This window comes from Carica papaya, chromosome 8 (assembly GCF_054855325.1).
Source record: "Carica papaya isolate Zhongbai chromosome 8, ASM5485532v1, whole genome shotgun sequence".
In the NCBI taxonomy this organism is placed as follows: domain Eukaryota; kingdom Viridiplantae; phylum Streptophyta; class Magnoliopsida; order Brassicales; family Caricaceae; genus Carica; species Carica papaya.
The window spans coordinates 14381359-14402899 of record NC_142316.1 but is presented as its reverse complement, the minus strand read 5'-3'; the positions used below and the strand labels follow the sequence as shown (position 1 = coordinate 14402899).

The window sequence follows — 21541 nt, the reverse complement described above, 5'->3', positions numbered from 1 at the left end:
TGACATTTTACTTGATATTAGATCGAGAACGGGAGGTGCAGTATGCACGCACAAGGAAACAAATAACGAGAGGGGGAAGAAAGAAGAAGGAGTGTATGTATTTGAAGTGCAAAATTAAATAGGTGCAATCATACCACCACTAATGCACCGGATCCCATCAGAACTCCGCAGTTAAATGTGTTTGGGTGAGAGTAGTACTCGGATGGGTGACCTCCTGTGAAGTGCTCGTGTCGCACAAATTTTTTTTCAGATGGATCGTTCGACGTTACGCGCGACTGGAACTATGGTCGGCTGGTTTATACGTAAATGTGAGTCAAGAAGCAAGGGCATTTTAATCGATATTAGAACGAGAAGGAGAGGTGCAGTGTGAACGCACAAGGAAACAAATGATGGGAGGGGGGAGGGAAGGAGAAGGAGTGTATGTATTATCAACACGAAATGAAATAGTCCGATCACACCAGCACAAATGCACCAGATCCCATCAGAACTCCGCAGTTAATTGTGCTTTGGCGAGAGTAGTACAAGGATGGGTTACCTCCTGGAAAGTTCTCGTGTTGCACCCAATTTTTTTTCAGATGGGCCGTTCGACGTTGTGCGCGACTGGAACAATGGTCTGCTAGTTTATACGCAAATATGAGTCAAGACGCAGGGACATTTTAATTAATATTAGAACGAGAAGGAGAGGTGAAGTGTGAACCCACCAGGAAACAAATGACAGGAGGGGAAAGAATGGAGAAGGAGTGTATGTATTTTCAGTATGAAATGAAACTGGTGCGATCATACAAGCACTAATGCAACGGATCCCATCAGAACTCCGCATGTAAGTGTGCTTGGGCGAGAGTAGTACTCTGATGGGTGACCTCCTGGGAAGTCCTCGTGTTGCACCCATTTTTTTTAGATGGGTCGTTCAACGTTACGCGCGAATGGAATTATGAACCGCTAGTTCATTCGCAAATGTGAGTCACGGTGCTGGGACAATTTACTTGATATTACAATGAGAATGAGAGATGCAGAGTGCACGCACAAGAAAACAAATGACGGGAGGGGGGATAGAAGGAGAAAGAGTGTATGTATTTGCAGCGCAGAATGAAACATGAGAGATCATACCAGCACTAATACAACGGATTCTATCAGAACTCTGCAGGTAAGCGTACTTGGGCGTGAGTAGTACTAGGATGGGTGACCTCCTGCGAAGTCCTTATATTTCACCCATTTTCTTGGGAAGTCCTCGTGTTGCACCCATTTTTTTGTAGATGATTCTTTCGACCTTACACGCGACTTGAATTATGATCCGCAGATTTATTCGCAAAAGTTAGTCATGGCGCCGTGGCATTTTACTTGATATTTAAACGAGAACGGGAGGTGCAGTGCGCACGCACAATGAAACAAATGACGGGTGGGGGAAGAAAGGAGAAGAAGTGTATGTATTTGCAGCGCGAAATTAAACAGGTGCGATCATACTAGCACTAGTGCACCAGATCCCATCAGAACTCTGCAGTTAAGTTTGCTTGGGTCAGAGTAGTACTCGGATGGGTGACCTCCTGGGAAGTCCTCGTGTCGAACTAACTTTTTTTCAGACGGATCGTTCGACGTTACGCGCGACTGAAACTATGGTTCGCTGGTTTATACGCAAATGTGAGTCAAGAAGCTGGGGCATTTTAATCAATATTAGAACGAGAATGAGAGGTGCAGTGTTAACGCAAAAGGAAACAAATGATGGGAGGGGGGAGGGAAAGAGAAGGAGTGTATGTATTTTCAGCACAAAATGAAACAGGTGCGATCATACCAGCACAAATGCACCGGATCCCATCAGAACTCCGCAGTTAAGTGTGCTTTGGTGGAAGTAGTACAAGGATGGGTTACCTCCTGGGAAGTTCTCGTGTTGCACACATTTTTTTTTCAAATGGGTCGTTCGACGTTACGCGTGACTGGAACTATGGTCCGCTGGTTTATACGCAAATGTGAGTTAAGACGCAGGGGCATTTTAATTGATATTAGAACGAGAAGGAGAGGTGAAGTGTGAACGCACCAGGAAACAAATGACGGGAGGGGGAAGAAAGGGGAAGGAGTGTACGTATTTGCAGCGCAATGAAGCAGGTGCGATCATACCCGCACTAATGCACCGGATCCCATCAGAACTCCGCAGTCAAGTGTGCTTGGGCGAGAGTAGTACTCGGATGGGTGACCTCCTAGCAATTCCTCGTGTTGCACCCATTTTTTTTCGGATGGGTCGTTCGACGTTACGCGTGAATTGAATTATGAACCACTAGTTCATTCACAAAGGTGAGTCACGGTGCCGGGGCATTTTACTTGATATTAGAAATAGAAAGAGAGATGCAGAGTGCACAAACAAAGAAACAAATGATGGGAGGGGGGATAGAAGGAGAAAGAGTGTATGTATTTGCAGTGCAAAATGAAACATGAGCGATCATACCAGCACTAATGCAACGGATTCTATTAAAACTCCGCAAGTTAAGGGTGCTTGGGCGAGAGGAGTACTAAGATGGGTCACCTCCTTCGAAGTCTTTATATTTCACCCATTTTCTTGGGAAGTTCTCATATTGCACCTATTTTTTTGCAGAAGATTTTTTAGATGTTATGCGCGAGTTGAATTATGGTCTGCAGGTTTATTCGAAAATGTGAGTCATGGCGCCGTGGCATTTTATTTAATATTTGAACGAGAACAGGAGGTGCAGTGCGCACGCACAAGGAAACAAATGATGGGAGGGGGAAGATAGGAGAAGGAGTGTATTGCAGCGCGAAATTAAATAGGTGCGATAATACCAGCACTAATGCACCGGATCCCATAAGAACTCCGCAGTTAAGTGTGCTTGGGCGAGACTAGAACTCGGATAGGTGACCTCCTTGGAAGTCCTCGTGTCGCATAAATTTTTTTTCAGACGGGTCGTTTGACGTTACGCGCGACTGGAACTATGGTCGGCTGGTTTATACGCAAATGTGAGTCAAGAAGCAATGACATTTTAATCGATATTAGAACGAGAAGGAGAGGTGCAGTGTGAACGCACAAGGAAACAAATGATGGGAGCGGGGAGGGAAGGAGAAGGAGTTTATGTATTATCAGCATGAAATGAAAAAGGTCCGATCACACCAGCACAAATGCACCGGATCCCATCATAACTCTGCAATTAATTGTGCTTTGACGAGAGTAGTACAAGGATGGGTTACCTCCTGGGAAGTTCTCGTGTTACACCCATTTTTTTTCAGATGGGTCTTTCGACGTTACGCGCGACTGGAACTATGGTCCGCTAGTTTATACGCAAATGTGAGTCAAGACGCAGGGGCATTTTAATTGATATTAGAACGAGAATGAGAGGTGAAGTGTAATCGCACCAAATGACGGGAGGGGGAGGAAAGAAGGAGTGTTTGTATTTGCAGCGCGAAATAAAACAGGTGCGATCCTACCAGCACTGTTGTACCGGATCCCATCAGAACTCCGCAGTTAAGTGTGCTTAGGCGAGAGTACTTCCCGGATGGGTGACATCCTGGGAAGTCCTCGTGTGCCACCCATTTTTTTCGGATGGGTCATTCGACGTTACGCTCGAATGGAATTATGAACCACTGGTTCATTCGAAAAGGTGAGTCATGGTGCCGAGGCATTTTACTTGATATTAGAACGAGAAGGAGAGATGGAGAGTGCACGCACAAGGAAATAAATGACGGGAGGGGGGATGGAAGGAGAAAAAGTGTATCTATTTGCAGCGCAGAATGAAACATGAGCAACCATACCAACACTAATGCAACGGATTCTATCAGAACTCCGCAGGTAAGGGTGTTTGGGCGAGAGTAGTACTATGATTGGTTACCTCCTGCGAAGTCTTTATATTTCACCCATTTTCTTGGGAAGTCCTCGTCTTGCACCGAGTTTTTTGCGAATTATTATTTCGACGTTACGTGCGACTTGAATTATGGTCAACAGGTTTATTCGTATATGTGAGTCATGGCGCCGTGGCATTTTACTTGATATTAGAACGAGAATGAGAGGTGCAGTGCGCACGCACAAGGAAAAAAATAACGGGAGGGGGAAGGAAGGAGAAAGAGTGTATGTATTTGCAGCGCAAAATTAAACAGGTGCGATCATACCAGCACAAATGCACCGGATCACATCAGAACTCTGTAGTTAAATGTGCTTGGGCGAAAGTAGTACTCGGATGGGTGACCTCCTGGGAAGTCCTCATGTTGCATCCATTTTTTTTCGGATGGGTCGTTCGATGTTACGCGCGAATTGAATTATGAACCGCTGGTTCATTCGCAAAGGTGAGTCACGGTGCTGGGGCAATTTACTTGATATTAGAACGAGAAGGAGAGATGCAGAGTGCACGCACAAGGAAACAAATGACGGGAGGGGGGATGGAAGAAGAAAGAGTGTATGTATTTGCAGCGTAGAACGAAACATGAGCGATCATACCAGCACTAATGCATCGGATTCTATCAGAACTCCGCAAGTTGAGGGTGCTTGGGCGAGAGTAGTACTAGGATGGGTGACCTCCTGCGAAGTCCTTATATTTCACCCATTTTCTTGGGAAGTCCTCATGTCGCACCCTTTTTTTGCAGATTATTATTTCGACGTTACACGCGACTTGAATTATGGTCTGCAGATTTATTCGCAAATGTGAGTCACGGCGCCGTGGCATTTTACTTGATATTAGAACGAGAACGAGAGGTGCAAGGCGCACGTATAAGGAAACAACTGACGGGAGGGGGAAGAAAGGAGAATGAATGTATGTATTTGCAGCGCAAAATTAAACCGATGAGATCATACCAGTACTATTGCACCGGATCCCATCAGAACTCCATAGTTTAGTGTGCTTGGGCGAGAGTAGTAATCGGATGGGTGACCTCCTGGGAAGTCCTCGTGTTGCACCCATTTTTTTGCAGATGATTCTTTTGACGTTATGCGCGACTTGATTTATATTCTGCAGGTTTATTCGCAAATGTGAGTCACGGTGCCGTGACATTTTACTTGATATTTGAACGAGAACGGGAGGTGCAGTGCGCATGCACAAGGAAAAAAATGACGGGAGGGGGAAGAAAGGAGGAGTGTATGTATTTGTAGCGCGAAATTAAACAGGTGCGATCATACCAGCACTAATGCACCGGATTCCATCAGAACTCCGCAGTCAAGTGTGCTTGGGAGAGAGTGGTACTCGGATGGGTGACCTCCTGGGAAGTCCTCATGTTGCACCCATTTTCTTTCGGATGGGTCATTTGACGTTACGCGCGAATGAAATTATGAACCGCTGGTTCATTCGAAAAGGTGAGTCACGGTGCCGGGACATTTTACTTGATATTATAATGAGAAGGAGAGATGCAGAGTGCACGCACAAGGAAATAAATGACGGGAGGGGGGATGGAAGAAGAAAGAGTGTATGTATTTGCAGCGTAGAACGAAACATGAGCGATCATACCAGCACTAATGCATCGGATTCTATCAGAACTCCGCAAGTTGAGGGTGCTTGGGCGAGAGTAGTACTAGGATGGGTGACCTCCTGCGAAGTCCTTATATTTCACCCATTTTCTTGGGAAGTCCTCGTGTCGCACCCTTTTTTTGCAGATTATTATTTCGACGTTACACGCGACTTGAATTATGGTCTGCAGATTTATTCGCAAATGTGAGTCACGGCGCCGTGGCATTTTACTTGATATTAGAACGAGAACGAGAGGTGCAAGGCGCACGTATAAGGAAACAACTGACGGGAGGGGGAAGAAAGGAGAATGAATGTATGTATTTGCAGCACGAAATTAAACCGATGAGATCATACCAGCACTATTGCACCGGATCCCATCAGAACTCCATAGTTAAGTGTGCTTGGGCGAGAGTAGTAATCGGATGGGTGACCTCCTGTGAAGTCCTCGTGTTGCACCCATTTTTTTGCAGATGATTCTTTTGACGTTATGCGCGACTTGATTTATATTCTGCAGGTTTATTCGCAAATGTGAGTCACGGTGCCGTGACATTTTACTTGATATTTGAACGAGAACGGGAGGTGCAGTGCGCATGCACAAGGAAAAAAATGACGGGAGGGGGAAGAAAGGAGAAGGAGTGTATGTATTTGTAGCGTGAAATTAAATAGGTGCGATCATACCAGCACTAATGCACCGGATTCCATCAGAACTCCGTAGTCAAGTGTGCTTGGGAGAGAGTGGTACTCGGATGGGTGACCTCCTGGGAAGTCCTCATGTTGCACCCATTTTCTTTCGGATGGGTCATTTGACGTTACGCGCGAATGGAATTATGAACCGCTGGTTCATTCGAAAAGGTGAGTCACGGTGCCGGGACATTTTACTTGATATTATAACGGGAAGGAGAGATGCAAAGTGCACGCACAAGGAAACAATTGACGGGAAGGGGGATTGAAGGAGAAAGAGTGTATTTATTTGCAGCCCAGATTGAAACATGAGCGATCATACCAGCACTAATGCAACAGATTCTATCACAACTCTGCAAGTTAAGGGTGCTTGGGCGAGAGTAGTACTAGGATGGGTGACCTCCTGCGAAGTCCTTATATTTCACAAATTTTCTTGAGAAGTCCTCGTGTTGCACACATTTTTTGCAGATGATTCTTTCGACGTTACGCGCGACTTAAATTATGGTCCACAGGTTTATTCACAAATTGAGTCAAGGTGCCGTGGCATTTTATTTGATATTTGAACGAGAATGGGAGGTGCAGTGCGCACGCACAAGGAAACAAATGATGGGAGGGGGAAGAAAGGAGAAGGAGTGTATGTATTTACAGTGCGAAATTAAACAGGTGCGATCATACCAGCACTAATGCACCGGTTCCCATCAGAACTCCGCAGTTAAGTGTGCATGGACAAGAGTAGTACTCAGATTGGTGACCTCCTGGGAAGTCTTCGTGTCACACCAATTTTTTTTCAGACGGGTCGTTCGACGTTACACGCATTGGAACTATGATCCGCTGGTTTATACGCAAATATGAGTCAAGAAGCAGGGGCATTTTAATTGATATTAGAACGAGAAGGAAAGGTCCAGTGTGAACGAACAAGGAAACAAATGATGGGAGGGGGGAGGGAAGGAGAAGGAGTGTATGTATTTTCAGCACGAAATGAAACAGGTGCGATCACAAAAGCACTAATGTACCGGTTCCCATCAGAACTCTGCAGTTAAGTGTGTTTTGGCGAAAGTAGTACAAGGATGGGTTACCTCCTCGGAAGTTCTCGTGTTGCACCCATTTTTTTTTCAGATGTCTCGTTCGATGTTACGCGCGACTGGAACTATGGTCCGTTGATTTATACGCATATGTGAGTTAAGACGCAGGAGCATTTTATTTGGTATTAGAACGAGAAGGACAGGTGAAGTGTGAACGCACCAGGAAACAAATGACGGGAGGGGGAAGAAAGGAGAAGGAGTGTATGTATTTGCAGCACGAAATGAAATAAATGCGACCATACCAGCACTAATTCACCGGATCCCTTCAGAACTCTACAGTTAAGTGTGCTTGGGCGAGAGTAGTACTTAGATGGGTGATCTCCTGGGAAGTCCTCGTGTTGAACCCCTTTTTTTTCAGATGGGTCGTTTGACGTTACGCGCGAATGGAATTATGAACTGCTAGTTTATTCGCAAAGGTGAGTTACGGTACCAAGGCATTTTACTTGATATTAGAACGAGAAGGAGAGATGCAGAGTGGACGCACAAGGAAACAAATGACGGGAGGGGGGATGGAAGGAGAAAAAGTGTATGTATTTGTAGCGCAGAATGAAACATGAGCGATCATACCAGCACTAATGCAACGGATTCTATCAAAACTCCGCAAGTTAAGGGTGCTTGGGCGAGAGTAGTACTAGGATTGGTGACTTCCTGCGAAGTCCTTATATTTCACCCATTATCTTGGGAAGTCCTCGTGTTGCACCCATTTTTTTGTAAATTATTCTTTCGACGTTACGCGCGATTTGAATTATGGTCCGCAGGTTTATTTGCAAATGTGAGTCACGGCGCTGTGGTATTTTACTTGATATTTGAACGACAACGGGAGGTGCAGTGCGCACGCACAAGGAAACAAATGACGAGAGGGGGAAGAAAGGAGAAGGAGTGTATGTATTTGCAGCACAAAATTAAACAGGTGCGATCATAGCAGCGCAAATGCACCGGATTCCATCAGAACTCCACAGTTAAGTGTGCTTGGACGAGAGTAGTAGTCGGAAGGGTGACCTTCTGGGAAGTCCTTGTATTGCACAAATTTTTTTCAGACGGGTCGTTCGACGTTACGCGCGACTGGAACTACGGTCCGCTGGTTTTTATGCAAATGTGAGTCAAGAAGCAGGGATATTTTAATCGAAATTAGAACGAGAAGGAGAGGTGAAGTGTGAACGAACAAGGAAACAAATGATGGGAGGGGGAGGAAAGGAGAAGGAGTGTATGTATTTTCAGCATGAAATGAAACGAGCGCGATCATACCTGCACAAATGCACTGGATCCCATCAGAACTCCGCAGTTAAGTGTGCTTTGGTGAAAGTAGTACAAGGATGGATTACCTCCTGGGAAGTTCTCGTGTTGCACCCATTTTTTTTTTCAGATGGGTTGTTCGACGTTACGCGCGACTGGAACGATGGTCCGCTGGTTTATACGCAAATGTGAGTCAAGACGCAGGGGCATTTTAATTGATATAAGAATGAGAATGAGAGGTGAAGTGTGAACGCACCAGGAAACAAATGACGGGAGGGGTAAGAAAGGAGAAGGAGTGTATGTATTTGCAGCCCGAAATGAAACAGATGCGATCATACCAGCACTAATGCACTGTATCCCATCAGAACTCCGCAGTTAAGTGTGCTTGGGCGAGAGTTGTACTCGGATGGGTCACCTCCTGGGAAGTCCTCGTGTTGAACCCATTTTTTTTCGGATGGGTCGTTCGACGTTACGGGCGAATGGAATTATGATCCGCTGGTTCATTCGCAAAGGTGAGTCACGGTGCCGGGGCAATTTACTTGATATTAGAACGAGAAGGAGAGATGTCTGCACAAGAAAACAAATGACGGGAGGGGGATGGAAGGAGAAAGAGTGTATGTATTTGCAGCGCAGAATGAAACATGAGCGATCATACCAGTACTAATGCAACGGATTCTATCAGAACTCCGCCAGTTATGGGTCCTTGGGCGAGAGTAGTACTAGGATGGGTGACCTCCTGCAAAGTCCTAATATTTCACCCATTTTCTTGGGAAGTCCTCCTGTTGCACCCATTTTTTTGCTGATGATTCTTTCGACGTTACGCGCGACTTGAATTATGGTCCACAGGTTTATTGGCAAATGTTAGTCACGGCGCCGTAGAATTTTACTAGAAATTAGAACGAGAACGGGAGGTGCAGTGCGCACGCACGAGGAAACAAATGACGGGAGGTGGAAGAAAGGAGAATGAGTGAATGTATTTGCAGCGCGAAATTAATCAGGTGCGATCGTACCAGCACTAATGCATCGAATCCCATCAGAACTCTGCAGTTATGTGTGCTTGGGCGAGAGTGGCGTCGATAAATCGCCAATAGTAACTTGCCAAGCTAAGAAAACTACGTACCTCGATTACATTGGTGGACAGATTTTAGTTTATTACTGTTTCAACTATGGCTGGAACCATAGAAACTCTTTCACTCGAAATTACATGACCGAGGAAGAAAACTCGATCTAAACAGACGAAGCATTTGTTAAGTTTAGCATACAGTTGGTTTCGGCGAAGTGTCCCCAACACTTCAGACAAGTTGAGCGTATATTACTCCTGCTTTTTAGAGTACACTAAGATGTCATCAATGAATACGATGACATACTGATCTAGCGCATGCCAAAAAACCTATTCATGAAATCCATAAAGGTAGTAGAGGCATTAGTTAACCTGAATGACATCACTCTGAACTTGTACAGACCATAGCTACACCGAAAAGCGATCTTTGGAATGTCTTCATTTTTTACTCTCAACTTGTAATAACCCAATCTTATGTCAATCTTGAAAAAAATTGTGACTCCTTGCATCTAGTCAAAAAGATTGTCAATTCGAGGTAAGGGGTATTTGCTTTTAACCGTTACTAGGTAGAGTTCCCAGTAGTCCACGTATAATCAGAGGGAGCCATCATTCTTTTTTCATGAATAATACTGAAGCACCCTAAAGAGAATGACTAAGGTAGATAAAATTTTGGGCGAGCAACTTAGAAAGCTGATTTTCTAGTTCTGTGAGCTTAGCACGACTCATGCAATATGTAGGTTTCAAGATTGGATGGGTTTTGGGTAGCAGTTCAATTAAAAATTTTACTTCTCGCAGGGGAGGTAGACCACGTAGTTCGACGGGAAAGACTTCCGAAAAATTACAAACAATAGGTATGGAATACATAATAGGATTAACATCCATATTCTTATTTATTCAACTGTTAGGAAAAATAATAACAATAGATTTTTTTTTTCGGGAATCACAAGATTACAACTTTACTTTCACAATCAATCATTGCTCTATATTTTTCTAACCAATCAATTCCTAAAATCCCATTAAATCCTGAAAAGTTTAATAGTATTAAGTTCAATAATACTTTTATTCTGAAAGCCTTTATCTTACGATCTTTAACACACAATGAGCTTCTAGTAATCCCCTAGACAGAGTCTCTACTATTAATATTTCTTCTAAAGGTTCTAGTCTAATATCAAGTACAAGCAAATACACAAGAAATAAAAAAATGAATAGCACCTGTATCGATTGAAGCCTTAGCATAAATATAATGAATAGAAAGCATACCTAGATAAAAACAGGAGTGGAGAGAGTATTGGGTTAATCTAGGTGGTACACACGAACCTGGGCTACGGCCTTATCCTTTGGCCGTTGAGGGTAGTCCTTTATAAAGTATTAGGTGCTTCTGCATCAATAGCAGGCGTGATTGATACACCGAAAAGGTTGGTCACCATGTAGCACCCGGAAAGGAGGAAAAAAAAATAATAATAAAAAAAAGGGGGGCCACATCAGCAGCCACGTCAGCAGGCCCGGTCAGCAGTCCCGGCCAACCGGGGCCTGCCACGTGGCAAGACCGCGTCACTCCGAAAGGAGCCACGTTGGCGATCCGCGTGGGTGCGATCCGACGGCCCAGATTAATCGCGCGATCGGACGGCCCAGATTCAATCGCACGGACGGCCCAGATTCAATCAAAAACGAACGGCCCAGATTAAAACGAAATGAACGGCTGTGATCAAAAGGCAAGGGGTTATAAATAGAACCCCCACACCAGACCACAAACCCTAGTCGCCCGCCGCTCGCTGGAGAAGACGAACCAGAGGCCGACCGCCGCCACCCGCCGCCGCACCGGGGAAATTTCCGACCGCCGATCGAGGTAAATTTCATACCCCCGACTCGTTTTTTCTCCGCTGATTCCTCCTATGGCCAAATTGAGGCCGAAATCCCGGCCAAACGGCCGGAATACGCGGCCGAAACCCAGCGGCGCCGCCGCACCCCTCTCGGTTTTTGCCTCCGACGAGGTCCTTCCCGGCCTCCGTTCGATGCAATTTTTATATCACCGTGATCACCATTCTTTTCTCTACAGGTTGACCGAAGCCGAATCACCAAAACACGAACCTCGCCGGAGAGCCGCCGTACCCGAGAGCGCCGCCGCCGGTAAGCTCCGTTTTTCCGTGATTTTTGGCCCCCCCGGGGGCCCTAGGGTTGTTTTCTGACAAGGACCAATGCGAGTGTGGCCGAATTCGGCCGAAAACGGCCGAAAACAGCCAACCCGAGGCGACTCGCCGCCGCCAGCGGCGGCGCCGTCGCCGGAGCACGGCGGAGCCGCCGTGCCGGAGTTGCGATTTGGTCCGAAAGGGGCCCTGGGCCTAATTTGGATTTTTTTTGGAACACGTGCAGGTACTGTTAGTGTGTTTCAGTTCCCCGGGAAAAATTCAGGGAAAATTAGGGACGGCCTGCAGGCGCACTGTGAATCGTATTCGGATCCCGAAAACAAGTAAGGACCCCTCACCCTATTTCCTATCACGGTATTAAAGTTCAAAATGATAAAACGGTATTTCTTGAATTAACGCATGTGTGAAATTGCTTAAGGTTGCTAATGGAGCCCGAGTCTAGTGTGATTGATGATTTACTGTTATTTGGCCTGTTTTACACTGTTTTACAGCTTTAAATGCATTATGGGGTTTGATGTGTTCATTTTATAGTTTCGAATGCATATATTACTGTTTTATTAATTATGGGTTGAATGACTGAAGAACTGATACTGTATGTTGTCTGTTCGGCATGAATTACGATTTGCTTGTTTAAATGTGAATTGATGATGCTTATTGAGGAAAAGGGAAATGAAACATTGTATAGACTGATAATTGTATGATGGGGTCAGCCTGACTAGATATCCTGGGAGATGGTGGACGGACCGGGTCCGTAGGGAACCCTACCGGGATTGTGGTCTCACATGCCGGACGGGGTATGGAGATCTTATGGTTTTGGCGCCCATACCGGACGGGGTATGGGGACGGCCCGTTTCACCCTCATACCGGACGGGGTATTGAGGTTTATGGTTTTGGCGCCCATACCGGACGGGGTATGGGGACGGCCCTGGAAACTGATTATGAATGTTAAAGGTTAACGGGTAGCGGGACCCCTAGGGACCCCCATGGATACTAGTAGGCTGGTAAATGAGAAAAGGATATGTTGTATAATGATTGAATTACAAAAGGCGTGATAAGTGCTATGTTTTACAGCTTATATTATTCCATGATTGTGATAATGTTATTATTTTTCTTATATTGTTTTCATAAATTCCACCGAGGTAAGTGGATGGTAAAGGTTTTCATGTTAATAAACGAGTTTATTGTAAATTATGCTCCATTGGTCTTTTTGTGTTTTTCTACCCACCTTTACCTCCGTGACGGTGAGATATCGTGATGTTCTTACTGGGCTAGTGTAGCTCACTCCTTATTTAACCATTTCAGATCAGGAAGACATGGTTCCCGAGCCCGTTCCGCAGGAGGACGACGAAGGGGATACCTAGAGACTCTGTAGTCATACTCATAGTTTTATTTTCGAGTTTCTCTCTTAGTTAGTTTAATCTTTTATATTTTAAGTACGTTTCTGGTTTTTCGTGTAAGGGATGTTAACTGAAATTTTGATCTCGCTTCCGCATTTGATATATTTAAATACTCATTTCATTTTAATATTTCCGGGGCCCTTACACACCATGTGAGCGACCACAATACTAACATGGCTGGAAGGGTCGAACAGATTGTCCAGTAGATAGAGATAGGGTAGGGAGAAGGGCAAGTCAGGTTCATTTATCGAGGTGGCTATTTACTAGATCGGACAATCTTCTTTTGGGTTGTTGGGTTATTGTGTTGTTGTTGTTGGGTATAAATTCTGGCAATGCATTGGTACCTGACTGAGATGAGGTCTTCAGCCAATTGGCAATGTTCTAACACCTCTGCATATGAATTGGGTCTTAGCATCGTAACTCGATCATAGATATCGGCATGAAGGCCTTTTGAAAACTTCCTACCTTTACGACTTTTAGGGGTGACCATTCAAGGGGTAATTCTAAATAGTCAGACAAAATGGACTACATACTGGGCAACAGTCAGATTTCCTTGGCGGAGGTCCCGAAATTCCTCCTCATTTTCTCAGACATCAATAGGGAAAAAAGTATCAAAGAATGCATCCATGGAAACTTTCTTCTTAAGTCACCACTAGTGTTCTGCCTCACTCTTCAACATAAAGGCTGTTAGAAGAACTTTTTCTTTTTTATTTAAGTCTAGGACAGAGAAAAACTTCTCTATTTGCAGGATCCAGGCTTTGGCTACTAAGGGGTTAGGGCCACATTCAAAGTGTGACGGGTTAAGCTTTCTAAACTCTGCTATTATTCTAGGGCAGGGTGTTGATAAAGGTTGGCTTGATTTTGTCTTACGGATGCTGTCAATCCTTAGATTGCTCGGAAGGGTTCAGTAAACTCAGCTCTGGTTGGATGGTCTTGGGCCTCGGGTCTTTCAGTACGCTCTACGAAAGGTCTTCATTACATCATTCCTACAAAAGAAAGGAAATCACGAGTTGGGGGTCTAATTTAGAAAAAATAACTTATTTTTCTCAGATATCCTAAGGGTCTTTCTACCTACGGCCTCAGTTGTAAGGGATTTGATCTGTGTAACTACTCTGATACCATCTGTGACATCCCAAATATTAATTAAGACATGTGGGTATCAGATACAAAAACAGATTGCGAGTGCATGAGAAAAATATTATGCAGTGGAGCAAATTGATACAAATTACTTACAAAATATATGAGTTCCAATTATATATATAACTAAGGATATAATTGGCTACAAAATACAAATGCCAGAAATAAAAAAAGAGGGCCATTTATATAATTATACTATTGGATTCATTAGAGTGAGGGAAAAATTATGCACTCATGATTTGCAGATCCACCGGATCTTCATAAACTTCAATGAGTAGGTCAGTCGATGGTCCCTCACTATCTTCCTTATCTGAGGGGCATAGAAAGAGTGAGTTCCATATGCTCAGTAAGGAAAATAATATTTAAATAACATTGTAAGGTGTAAAAGGTGAATAATTATAACATAAACACTTATTATTAGGTCTCATCGTAGTCCTATATTTATTTATTTATTAAGAAAAAATATCATGTTATAGTCACAACAATCAAAATAAAATACACAGCATTCTTGACAGTAGAGAAAATCAAATAAATCATAAAGTGCTTAGATTTTCGTATCATGCTTTGCAAAGTAATTCCGACTTCCATCTCTAAGGACATATATAGATTTTCAACTACGCAGGTGGAATGATCAAATCAGATATAGATAACGATAATTTACTTAGGCACATTTTCGACTTGCCAAACCATGGTATGATCTATGACCACAGTCGTACCAATTATAGTAATTCTATTAGATATTCTACAGTCACAACAATATTTAGCCAAAGATGACATAGATATTTGCATCATCACTCTCATTAGAGGATACGCCGTCATCCACAGGAAGCGGTCCTCTCACGTCTTGCAAACCAGATGGGGGAGAGAGAAACAGATACCCTAGATAGGGAAAGGGAAACAAATACCCCAGATGAAAAAAGGAAAACAGATACCCCTTAGAGATAAAAAGCCTAATGAGACATTTGATACATTATGCATTGCAATACAGATACATACATACTTCGGACCATTCAGGCTTCATTTTACTTTTCTTTTCTTTTTTTTTGTTTATTTATTTTCTAGATAACCTTATCGGTTTCATATTATCTTATTTACATACAATTCATCAAGTGCCTATAAATCACATAACATACTTGAAATCAAGAACAATTTACTTTATTAAAAATATTAAGCATTCAAATCACATAAAATCACATAATTATTAATTTAAATTTTGTATAGAAATACTCCGTAAGACGTTTAAAGAAATACTATATTTCTTACTGAAACTTCGATAGTTTTTTCGACACCATTCTTCTTCTCCTCCTCTCATTTTCTCTCTCTCTCTAAAACTCTTGGAAGTTGGAAGAATGAAAGTGAGGAGAAAATGAGAGGAATAATCCCTATTTATAAAAATTGGGGGTCGTTAGATTTGCACCAAGTGGCGAAATCCGGTGAAGAGAAAGTGTGTTAAAAATGAAAGATGGTCGATTTGACGTAGCACAAAAAACGGAGGAGAATCCTCATCCATCGACGGCGACACCTCAAGCGACAGCACGCTACCCAAGGTGGGTGTTGACACACTACCCGAGGTGCAATATGCCTCACCTGCCCGGCGCGCGCTGTAGGCGCCAGGCTACCCTGCCGAATGCAGGAGTTGGCCTGCATGTGCAGGGCCTACAGTGCGCTGGGGTGCCGCGCGTAGGCCTGCTACGCGGACAGTGCACGCACAATGTGCGGTGCTAGCCTTGTCCGCACGCGATGTGACACGCGCTGACGGGCCTGTCGCTACGCACGACAAGACGCACGCGTAGGTCTGACCCCCACACCAAGCACGGATGGGACATGCACATTGTACTCATATCCTGCGCATGTCGCGCGTGGATGCCCTCGCAGTCAGTCCTCTCCTTTCGCGCGTGGATGCCCTCGTGGGCAGTCCTCTCCTTTCGCCTTTTTTTTCCATTTTTTCCTGAAAATTATTTACTTTAAAAATAATGACAAAATAATTAAATCAAAATAAAATTAGATAAAATTAAAAAAAAATTAAATCGGCATAATTTATGAATTACGATAATAAGCTTCGAAATAAAATTAGATGAGTTCAGTGTGGTCTTAAGCCCCGAATAAATAAGATTTTTCAAATACAATTAAGCACGGTATTGAGCGGGGTATTACACGCTCACTGTGATGATCGACGTTTCCTATAACGAGAGAGGATATGTGTTAGGTATATGTAGGACCACCTTGGCAAATGTATGGTCATGGTCATAGTTTAGATGAGAATTGATAAGGGCATGGAGATGGAACGGTGATTCACAGCAATAGTTGGGAATCCCTTCTGCCTTCAGTGGACATATGTTGTAACAGCTTTGTGCGGATGTCATTAAAAGACTTAATAAAACATATATATGATTAAGGATACTGTTTGAAATTTTATAATAATTTGGGTGATGGTTCTTCTGTTTATTAAGTATGTTGCTCATATATTTGAATCTTTATAATGATTTGTATGATGGTTTTTCTGTGGCAAATTGTATTGATTGTGTTTCTGACATCTCCCTAATGGTTTATATGATGATCTTTCTTGTTATTAGGGATGATATCAGTTTGAATATGTAACACCCATCCTAAAAAACCTTTGTACTTAATTTATAATTGCGAACCTCTATTTATTCAAGCCCTAAGGTCGCTTAAACTCTTTAAATATTTCGTAATATTAATTTTTGGATAAATAATGTATTTTGTATTTTTAATTAATTTAATAATTCTTAAAATTTACCACTTTATTTCATCATAGAAAAATTATAATTTATTGTTATTTAAAAATAATAATTTTCATGAGAAAAATGGAGAAAAGGCAGAAATCCTACAGGAAAACGCCCACAGGAAAGGTTCCACCCGTGCGAGCGCCTGCGGGGCCAGCACTAGACATGCGCACTGTGCGCACATCCCATCTGCGCGGGGCGGGAGGCCCCGTCTACGCACGCGTCCCATCGCACGCAGACGGGCACACACCGTTTGTGTAGTAGACCTGCATGGTAGGCTTGCACACATGGGCCTGCGCGCACCGCCTTGCAGGGCATGCGCGTGCCTACAGGCTAGGCCTGGAGAACGCGGCTTATTAGGCAGTGTGTAGCTGCCTTAGGTAATGTGTGCCGCCCCCTTGGGTGATGAGCGCTGCCTTGGGTGGCGTGTTCTGTCGATTGGGCAGCAAGCTACCGCTGTTGCTTGAGCGACGTACCATCGTCGATTGGGTGATGTGCTTTTATTTTTTGTGCCGTTTTCATGTCACGTTGCCCGTCCATCGGTCACATCTGTGAGTTATTGCATCACATCTTTTTCCATTGACTTTCTCACTTCTCACCAGATTTTGCTACTTGGCGCAAATATGAAGATCCCCATTTTTTATAAATAGAGATCCTCCCTTCACCATTTCCTTATCACTTTCATTCTATTTTTCCATCCTCCAAGATTTTAGAGAGACAGAGAGTGATCTAAAGAGAGAGAGAGGAGAAGAATAAGCAAAGGTGTAGGAAACTTCGAGGTTTTGGTAAGAAATTTAGTATTTATTTTTAAACATTTTAAGGAATATTTCTAGAATAAAGTTTATGAAGTTCGAATTTATGACTTGCATGGTTAAATTTTATATGATAATGCATGAACTTATTAATTAACAAGTGATTTAAATGATTTAATGCTTGAAATCAATACTGATATGTGATCCAATTGACGGTGAAAAAGTGATTAAACACAAATGGTATATAGACATGAGAAAGATGTACTAGAATTGACATACATAATTCATAAAGTGTTACGTTAGATTTTTTTTTATCTTTGAGAGGTTTCTGTTTTTCCCTCTATTTGGTCTGAAAAGGCGTAAAAGAACCGCTCCCTATAGATGTCGGTGTACTCTCTGACGAGAGTGGTGATACAATATTACTGTAGGGCACCCTTTGCGAAGTACGATCGTGGTAATAAATTGTGTCATGGTTTGGTAAGTCGCAAATGTGTTGTTGATTTGACAAGCCGCACATTACTATTATAACTGAACTGATCATTCTACATGGGTAGTTAAAAGTCAGAACGATTTTGCGAAAAAATGACACGAAAAATTATGCATATCATAGTTTGTTTGATTTTCTCTATTATCAGCATGATTGATTTGATTGATATGACCATTGTAAGATAGATTTGATATTTTTTTAATAAATAAATTATTTTTATAATTTAAAAAATGACCCTGACATGACTTTTAATGGTAAGTGTTGATGACATAATTAATCACTTTAAAAATCTTGTGATGTTATTTAAATATTGTTTTTCTTACTGAGTATATGGAACTCACCTTTTTCCATATCCCCCTCCAGATGAGAAAGATAGTGAGGAACTGATCTTTGACCTACCTCTTGAAGTTTTTGAGGATCCTGTGGATCCATAAACTTTTTGAGTACATTAGTTGTCTCGCACTCTGATGAGTCCTTTTACATAATGAATGAAGTGATCTTTTTTATATTTTCATATCTTGTATTTTGTTACCACTTCTGACCTCATTTATATATGTAATTAGAACTCATATATTTTGTAAGAGATTTATAATAAATTGCTCCCTTGCATATAGTTAACTATTATGCACTCGTAGTCTGTTTCTGTATCTGGTACCCTTATACCTTAATTAACAGCTGGGATTTCACAGAATACATGTGATATAATATGTCTACATGAATGTCAAGTAATGGTGTCCTTAGCATGGTGGAATAACTGTTTCACCAGATTTCTTAATAAAGACAATGGTTTTTTACAAGGTTAAATGATTCCACCCCGCAACGAATCTCTAAGGTTAGAGGTGTAAATGTTTTATTCAGGTTGCTTACTCTTTAAACTTTAGTTGTGTGACTTTAAATACTATTTCTCTTATTGAGTTTGCATAGAATTTCTCCCTAATCCGTGCCTCCTAGTTGTGGAAATTGATGGTTTGTTCTCTGAGTTATCTCTTGAAGTCCAATTAGGACTAGATCCAGATCCTTGATAATACTCTAGGACATAATTCGAGCGTAATAGTTACTCTGCACTTTGATGAAGTTCCCTGTAAGGATCCTATTTTGTACTTTATTGTTGTCTTATGGCTTTTATATAAGGGATTAAACTTAGATTGTTGTAAAAGATTTCCAAATTCCACTTCAATGTTAAAAATTTTATTTTTTGCACTCGTAATTACTTAAGTAGTTGGCTCCCTTTTACCGATTAGGTATCTGGGACGCCAAAGGAATCAACCTTAAAGAGTCCTACACCTTAAGGACCCTACGCCACTCATACTTAAAGGAGTTTTATCCTCTTTTTACTAGTAAACAATAAGCCAAAAAGAGTCCTCAAAGTTATGAATAGCTTGGATTTACAAATGGGAAATTTTCTCTCACTTCAAAGAAATTTTCTCCTAATTTTTCTCATCACAAACGACCAACCCTTCAAAAAAACTTTTCTCATTTTCCAACTCTTCTTCCAAGAGTCTTAGTTGAGTTCTCTCATCTAAAAGGAGGTCAAAAAATATGTAGAGAATTCTAGATTTTCTTATAGATTTTTTCATGGAAAATGAATTGTTTTCTACTTCAACTTTCAAGCTTTTGAAACATCTTTAACTCAATTTCTACCACAAGAATTAATTAAATAATGAAGACTAAATCCAAGTCAAATAAAGCATGGAGAATTTTGCCATAACACTAACACTTATCAAGAGAGAAGAATTTTATTTTAATTATGTTTATACTTTTTTAAATTAATATTTTATTAAAATCCTAGATAAAAATGTAATTACAGTTTTTCTAGGATTTAGTTTTTGAATTCTAGTAGAATTAGTCAGGCATCTGCCTATATAAAGGCCTTACTGCTTTGGTTGTAAAAACATCGAAGTTTGATGAGATCAATAAAATTAAACTTTTAGTGTTGATTAGTTGTTGTTGCCTAAGTTGCTCTTTAAGAAGGTCTCATCAATCTTTTTGTTGAGTATGGAATTGATGTCTACTTATCAAGGTAACTTATGACATTTTTATTAATATTTTTTCTTAAGTTGATTTTAACTTATCAAAATATTTCTTATAATATTCTAATCAATTCAATTTATCACAATTATCTTAGTTCTCAATCACATATTGATTGTAGGTTAAGTAGGGATGGTTTATTAGAGATTTAGTTATTTGCATGCTAACATTATATGTGGAGTTTTGGATTACATTGTTGATCCTAGATTTCGCATAATTTGGTACTAAAGTTTATATATTAGATAGATCTTACTATTTTGCATAATCTATCCTTGCATATTTGTTAGTCTTGCATCAGTTATCCTTTTATATATCTTTACATCCATTCATACCCATCATATAAACAAAAATTTTAAAAAATCATATTTATATTGTTTTTTTTGTACTCTAAGCTTCTTTCTTTTTGTTGAGCTTTCCTTCTATTACATCATTAAGTAAATAATCGCTTCTAGTTACTTAACCTCACACATAAACACACACCATCTTCACATATGTGTTTATTGCATCTAGAATTGTTTTATAATTTTCTTTCCATAAGATTCCTTGAAGTGTCCTGAAATGAAGCCTGATTACCTTGGTTCAAGTGAAATCAATTCTGGTAGTCAACTTGAGGGAAGAAGATTGAGAGAGTGTGTGAAATACAAGAGTGAAACATATGAGGGAGTGTTATTTTCTAATCTTTCTTGTAGGATTCTAAGAAAGGAGAGTTGATTAAACCACTGCAAAGAGAATGTTTGATTCGAGGATGAATCAGTTTGAAGAAGTGGAGAATGATACGAGCAAAAGGACGACAATTCATTAGAATCAAGCTTAAAGAGTCTACACCTTAAACATTCTAAGCCACTCATCCTTAAAGAGTTTTATCCTCCTCCAGCTCATCAAAACCAAGCCAAAAGGAGTCCTCAAAATGTATGAACAACTTGGATTTTCATATGAGAAATTTTGTCTCACTCAAGAGAAATTTTCTCCTAATTTTTCTCATCATAAGCAACCAACTCTTCACAAGAATTTTTCTTCTTTTCCAACTCTTTTTCTAAAAGTATTAGTCAAGTTCTCTCATCAAAAAGGAGGAGGAAAAATATGTAGAGAATCCTAGATTTTTTCTTGGATTTTCTACTAGATTTTCTTATGGAAGAGAAATTGTTTTCTACTTCAACTTGAAAGCTTCTAAAACATCTTCAAATCAACCACCACAAGAATTAATTAACCAATGAATACCAAATCTAAGTCAAATAAAAGCATGGAGAATTCGACCACAATGCTAACACTTATCAAGAAAAAAGACTTTTATTTTAATTATGTTTATGCTTCTTTAAATTAATATTATATTAGAATCTTATTAAGAATGTAATTAGAGTTTTTCTAGAATT

At 41.3% G+C, this 21541-nt stretch overlaps 17 pseudogenes; all 17 read left to right on the top strand.

Moving 5' to 3' along the window:
- The first annotated feature begins 120 nt into the window (after positions 1 to 120).
- On the top strand, positions 121 to 239 carry LOC148242003 (5S ribosomal RNA; annotated as a pseudogene).
- Positions 240 to 444: 205 nt separating this feature from the next.
- Positions 445 to 563, top strand: LOC148242002 (5S ribosomal RNA; annotated as a pseudogene).
- A 206-nt stretch (positions 564 to 769) lies between these two features.
- Positions 770 to 888, top strand: LOC148242001 (5S ribosomal RNA; annotated as a pseudogene).
- A 559-nt stretch (positions 889 to 1447) lies between these two features.
- LOC148242000 (5S ribosomal RNA) lies at positions 1448 to 1566 on the top strand (annotated as a pseudogene).
- Positions 1567 to 1772: 206 nt separating this feature from the next.
- LOC148241999 (5S ribosomal RNA) lies at positions 1773 to 1891 on the top strand (annotated as a pseudogene).
- A 204-nt stretch (positions 1892 to 2095) lies between these two features.
- Positions 2096 to 2214, top strand: LOC148241998 (5S ribosomal RNA; annotated as a pseudogene).
- A 556-nt stretch (positions 2215 to 2770) lies between these two features.
- Positions 2771 to 2889, top strand: LOC148241997 (5S ribosomal RNA; annotated as a pseudogene).
- A 1198-nt stretch (positions 2890 to 4087) lies between these two features.
- LOC148241996 (5S ribosomal RNA) lies at positions 4088 to 4206 on the top strand (annotated as a pseudogene).
- A 560-nt stretch (positions 4207 to 4766) lies between these two features.
- LOC148241995 (5S ribosomal RNA) lies at positions 4767 to 4885 on the top strand (annotated as a pseudogene).
- Positions 4886 to 5087: 202 nt separating this feature from the next.
- Positions 5088 to 5206, top strand: LOC148241994 (5S ribosomal RNA; annotated as a pseudogene).
- Positions 5207 to 5766: 560 nt separating this feature from the next.
- Positions 5767 to 5885, top strand: LOC148241993 (5S ribosomal RNA; annotated as a pseudogene).
- Positions 5886 to 6090: 205 nt separating this feature from the next.
- LOC148241992 (5S ribosomal RNA) lies at positions 6091 to 6209 on the top strand (annotated as a pseudogene).
- Positions 6210 to 6768: 559 nt separating this feature from the next.
- On the top strand, positions 6769 to 6887 carry LOC148241991 (5S ribosomal RNA; annotated as a pseudogene).
- Positions 6888 to 7417: 530 nt separating this feature from the next.
- LOC148241990 (5S ribosomal RNA) lies at positions 7418 to 7536 on the top strand (annotated as a pseudogene).
- Positions 7537 to 8097: 561 nt separating this feature from the next.
- On the top strand, positions 8098 to 8216 carry LOC148241989 (5S ribosomal RNA; annotated as a pseudogene).
- A 204-nt stretch (positions 8217 to 8420) lies between these two features.
- On the top strand, positions 8421 to 8539 carry LOC148241988 (5S ribosomal RNA; annotated as a pseudogene).
- A 207-nt stretch (positions 8540 to 8746) lies between these two features.
- On the top strand, positions 8747 to 8865 carry LOC148241987 (5S ribosomal RNA; annotated as a pseudogene).
- Positions 8866 to 21541: the final 12676 nt, after the last annotated feature.